General features: G+C 36.4%; 1 non-coding gene across 1 annotated transcript; it reads right to left on the bottom strand.

Annotated features, from left to right (window-relative positions):
* Positions 1-249: 249 nt before the first annotated feature.
* LOC113617722 (U6 spliceosomal RNA) lies at positions 250-356 on the bottom strand. The gene has a single exon (XR_003431731.1). It is a non-coding gene; the product is annotated as a U6 spliceosomal RNA (small nuclear RNA).
* Positions 357-5,678: the final 5,322 nt, after the last annotated feature.

Genomic DNA, 5,678 nt, shown 5'->3' with positions numbered 1-5,678 from the left:
CTCCCCCTTGGAACTTCTTTCCACCCCCCCCCCCCCCCCCCCCCCCCCCCTCCCCCCCCTTTAGGTCATCACAGAGCATGGAGCTGAGCTCCCTGTGCTATACAGCAGGTTCCACTAGCTATCTGCTTTACACATGGCAGTGCACATAGGGCAGTCCCAATCTCCCAATTCATCCCACACCCTTCTACCCACTCCCGTGTCCATTCTCTGTGTCTGTGTCTCTATTCCTGCCCTGCAAATAGATTTATCAAAAATATGGAACGCTTCACGAATTTGCATGTCATCCTTGCGCAGGGGCCATGCTAATCTTCTCTGTATTGTTCCAGTTTTACTATATGTGCTGCCGAAGCTAGCACATAAATTACAGTTTAAGAAAATAATACATTATCACCCTTTGACTTTTTGGTCTAAAAATGTAGGGTTTACAAGAGGGATTTTTTGTTTTAACTATGCTTCACTTCCAAACATTCCAAAATTAATGATGAATATTCAACACAAAATGGCATAAAGAGTGTACCATCTTCTCTGATCTACGAATTGATGGTCTCATCATGTGGTATATTTGCCTTTAAATATGTGACCACAAATCTATCGTGAAGACACTGCCCACTTTTTTTCCCTACTCTTTAACAGTGCCATGTTACTCAACTAGTTATACTACATTGTAACATCTCTGATTATATATAAAGGGCATCTTCATAACTGGTCGTGTTGTTAGATTTCATATGTCCATAAATTAAGCTTTTTGCTATTGAGCTATTGGACTTTAAATACAAAATTGGTGATGGAAAATTCTCAGAATCTTAAAATATTTTTTTTAAAGTTTTACTGTGGAAAGTTTAAAATAAACTCGAAAGTAGGGAGAATAATGAAACTAACATACCCATTACCTAGTACTTTATTTTTCTATTGCTGCTGTAAAAAAAAATAATAATAATAATAACAAACCTGGTGGTTTAAAACAGCATAGGTCATTATTTTAATAGTTGTAGAGGTCAGAAGTCAAAAATGGATCTCATTGGGTTAAAAATAAGGGCTGTGTTACCTTCCTGGAGACTCTAGGGGAGAATCTGTTTTCTTGTCCTTTAAGTACCCAGAGGCTCCTGCAGCTTCAGGGTGTCATATTTCTATCTTCAAAGTCAGCAACATGAGGCCAAGTCTTTCTCATGTTGGTATCTCCCTCGTACTCCCCCTTCTGCTTTCCTTTTACACTTCTAAGGACCCTCATGATACACTGACTCACTCCATCTCCTCCCCACTCCTCCCTGTTGCAGGGTCTTCCAGGATAGTTCCCCCATCTCAAGGTCAGTTGATAAGCAAACTTCCATCTGCAACTTTGATTATCCCTTGCCATTTAACAAGATAGTCACAGGTTTCAGGGATAAAGATCTAGACCTCTTTGGGGGATAGGGGTGGTCATTTTTCTGCCTCCAATACCTATTACAATTATCAATATTTTGCCATTATATCCATCTCCCTTCCCCCAGAGCACACATACCCAAACTTTTTTATGTGTTTGTTTGCTTCAGTTTTATTTTTAAGCAAATCTCAGACTTAACGTTGCTTTACAGATAAATAGTTCTGTGTGTATCTAAATAGGTAAGGACATGTTGTTTATACATAACCAAAACAAAATAATACCTTATAAAACAATAATTGTATTATACGATCTAGTACCTGGTCAATTTCAAATGTTTCCTCATTATCTCAAGTGTTTTGGGGGGGCTTCCCTGGTGGCGCAGTGGTTGGGAGTCTGCCTGCCGATGCAGGGGACGCGGGTTTGTGCCCCGGTCCGGGAGGATCTCGCGTGCCGCGGAGCGGCTGGGCCCGTGACCCGTGGCCGCTGGGCCTGCGCGTCCGGTGCTCCGCGGCGGGAGGCGCCGCAGCAGTGAGAGGCCCACGTACAGCAAAAATAAAAAGTGTTTTGGGGGCTTCCCTGGTGGCGCAGTGGTTGAGAGTCCGCCTGCTGATGCAGGGGACATGGGTTTGTGCCCCGGTCCGGGAAGATCCCACATGCCGCGGAGCGGCTGGGCCCGTGAGCCATGGCCGCTGAGCCTGCGCGTCCGGAGCCTGTGCTCTGCAACGGGAGAGGCCACAACAGTGAGAGGCCAGCGTACCGGAAAAAAAAAAAAAAAAAAAAAAGTGTTTTCTACAATTGATGATAGAATCATGATCAAAATAAGGTTCACATGTTTTATTTGGTTGCTCTGTGTCTTGAATTTCTTTTACTCTATAACCGTTCCCCATCTATATTTTTTTGTTTCATGTCAAGTAATAGTTGATGCTGCTTAATTGTGTACTCCTTAGAATTTCCCAAACTCTGGATTTGGCTAATTGTAGCTTCATAGCATAGTTTAACATGAACCTTTATTCTTCATATTGCCTATAAACTGATAATTAGATTCAGGTGTTTTTTGTTCCTGCTCTGGCCCCCTCCCCCACAATAATATATTATTGTAGTGTGTGTAGTTTATATTGTGTTACATTAGGTAATACATGGTGTGGTTGTCTCAGTTTTAGTGCTTTAAAAATGATTATTAGATTCAGGAGTTGTTCAGCCTGGTCTATCTGTTATAAAGTTCCCCATCAACTGTTCACCTAATGACTTCAGCAGCAGTTGATAATAGTTGCCTAGATATTTTGAGACTACCTTTCAGGACCTTCCTCTGTCATCATGTTTAACATTGTTCAGTGTTCTAGGAAAATTAACTTATGTATACTTTCCAGGGATTTAATTAGTGGAAGAAAGGAGGTATATTGGTAACTAACTGTTTGTCTACAGAAGTGTAAGGCTCTTAAATTATGTCTCCACTATCTGCCATCTTGACTTTGAGTTTCTTATCCATCACAATTTTGATGATGTGTTTTCAAAGAGAATACAGCAAAGGGACTGATAATCTTTACAGAGATAATATTCCTGATAATATTACAGAGAATGTTGGAATTCCTATATTGTGTATGATGGGAGGTATAGTTAATATTTTGTTTTCTATGGGCATCTCCACAGAATCTGAATCCAGAGAGATTCTTTGGAAAAATATTACCTTTGTTATTACCATATTATTGGGGGTATAGCTCAGGGGTAGAGCATTTGACTGCAAATATTACCTTTGTTGTTACCATATTATTTAATCTCTCTTTTAAGATACCATTATCCTTATTTAGAAAAAGATTGGATGACTATGTGCTTTTTTTTTTTACTATCTAAAATATTTTAAGGTCTTTCACTATATTGCAGCACAGTTCTAGGCATATACTCTAATTACCTAATTAGTATAAGTACTGTACATGCAAATTGCATAATTAGGACATATAATTAATAGTTAAGAGGTATTATTAATTGGCATCCACAATGTCTGTGCTTATGCTTTACTTTTAGTAACAAGTATAACTTATAAAATAATTTTTATTAATATAAGCGTTTTAAAAGTCTTACATTGTGGACACTGATCTGATGGTGAAAAAATAAAAAGAATGAGCACGTTAATCAGTTAGTGACTTTATAGTCATGAAAGCTATTTTTCAAACTGCCTCACAAGAGAACAAATTTGTTATTTTATTTTATGAGTACTCTTGCGCAAGAACCCATTAGTGTAATATTTGATCTTGCAAATTTTCAGGAACATGTTATATAATAGTCCCTAGAGTTTACATTGCTATTTCTTATTCTTAATTATAGATACTATAATGTAAGGTCAGTAATCAAATATTTTCAACAAAATCTTTGAAATCTATTTGATAAGTAAATCACTCATTAATAATCAGTTCTTCATATAAGGAAAAGAATAAACCCTATAGTTGATCATATATCCTAAACATTCAAAATATACTTTATCCCATGTGCATGTTCATACGTCAGTATTAAGCATGCATGACTAATTTTTATTAATCGTTTAAATGCTCATGTTTAACTTTTAGTGTGCTTCCTATTTGACTATGTTAGTGTGCTTCCTATTTGACTATGTATCACACACATCAGAAATATTTTAAAAGTCATATTCCATTCTTCATCAATGTGAAACATCACAAAGATTCCCTATATCACAACTCACTTAAATATCTACAATACTATATATTTGTCTTGTGATATTTGCTTTGTTTTATCTTTAGCATTCATTGCTACTGATTTATAAATTCTCTAAAGGCCTTCACAACATTGTATTTTTGAGGAATCTTGGTACAGTGCCTAGATCATAATATAGAAGAAAACTTAAGTCGATGTATTAAAACTGAAAATATTCCAAAAAGGCCATTGATCAATAATTTTTTAAATCCAGTATTTTAACATTTATTATTAAATCCCGATTTTGTTACTGAATTAAAACTTCTAGAGTCTCTCTTTCCATATCCCCCTGCCTCTAGAGAACACATTCTAAAGAGTGAGTAGGAACTAGGATTCATAATATGCTTAATACCCACCTGCAGAGGTTCAGCTTATATTCTATGACTCGGTTCACTATTCACTTTTACCACCTTACATTACTCTCACAATATAGCCCCTAATTATTTGCATGCACTTAAAGCCAAGATTGACTATGCTTGCAAAATCATTTATAATTTTCTTATTTCCTAAAACATTGAGCCTGAGAACAAATTATTCTTGCTCCCATCCAATTTTGTTTTCTTTCTCCAATTACCACTATGTAAAATCACCGTGTTCCTTTTCAGTTGTTCTTTTGAAGTAATAATTTAGGAGTTTATTAGCTATAGTCTCTACTCCCAAATCCCTCCACACTTCAACAACCCCATTCCTGCCCAAAAATATTTCTGTGAGAACAGGGATTTTGTCTACCTCATTTATTACCATATCCTCCAGCTCTGAAAACAGTGCTTGGCACAGGAGACATACTAAGTAAACATTTACTCATAGCTTAGTCTTTGAGATTTATGCGTATTTAATTTTTTCCTTTTCATTAGTGTTGCATGTATTCTTTTAGATGTAGTGTATCTGGTTCTTCTCACTATTGAGTTATCGTCCAGCTGGCATTATTGATTTCCGTATTTTTCTGTTTGTTCAAGCAGACAGAAGTTTCTGAGCACATTAGTCAGTCAAGACCATCTTCTGAGCTCTTTCTCACCTCTACTGTAACACGTTGCCCTGCTAAAAATGCCAGGCATGCCTGATCATTTGTTCTCTTGAAATTGCTGGTGTAAACTAAGTTAAAATGAGAAATTGAATGTCCTCCCTTGCTCAGTCCTTCATTTTCCTTGTTGAGTCTATCTAAAACTATTTTGAGATGTTGACAACTAATACATAGTTCTATTAAACTCACAATAGATAGCATTTATGGCATATAAATCTAAAAATTCATGGATAATTTTTTAAACCAGCAAGATTCCTTATCCTAATTTCATTTCGAAGCAATTCTGCTTATCATGAACACTATTTGATTTTTCAGTTCTATTTAAATTCAATAAGGTACATTGCTACTCATTTTCAGAATCCTGGACTGTACTAGAATTAATTTATGGATAGTTTTAACAGCTTTTTTTTTCACATCTGTAATGAGCTTTTTCTTTTTAATAGTGTCCTCTTCTGTGTATTCCTGACATTATAACTTGATATTTGAAAACCACAAGACTACCAATGCCACCTTATGTTGAACAATATAATATTGCTATTATTCATTTGTGTTTCATGTACAATAATGTCCAACCTAAAGAATGTTACATCACAC

Source organism: Aethalodelphis obliquidens, unplaced genomic scaffold (genome assembly GCF_003676395.1).
Source record: "Aethalodelphis obliquidens isolate GAN/ISIS:26980383/991018 unplaced genomic scaffold, ASM367639v1 scaffold4, whole genome shotgun sequence".
Taxonomy (NCBI): domain Eukaryota; kingdom Metazoa; phylum Chordata; class Mammalia; order Artiodactyla; family Delphinidae; genus Aethalodelphis; species Aethalodelphis obliquidens.
Note: the sequence above shows the minus strand (reverse complement) of the source record. Positions and strands in the feature narration are given on the sequence as shown.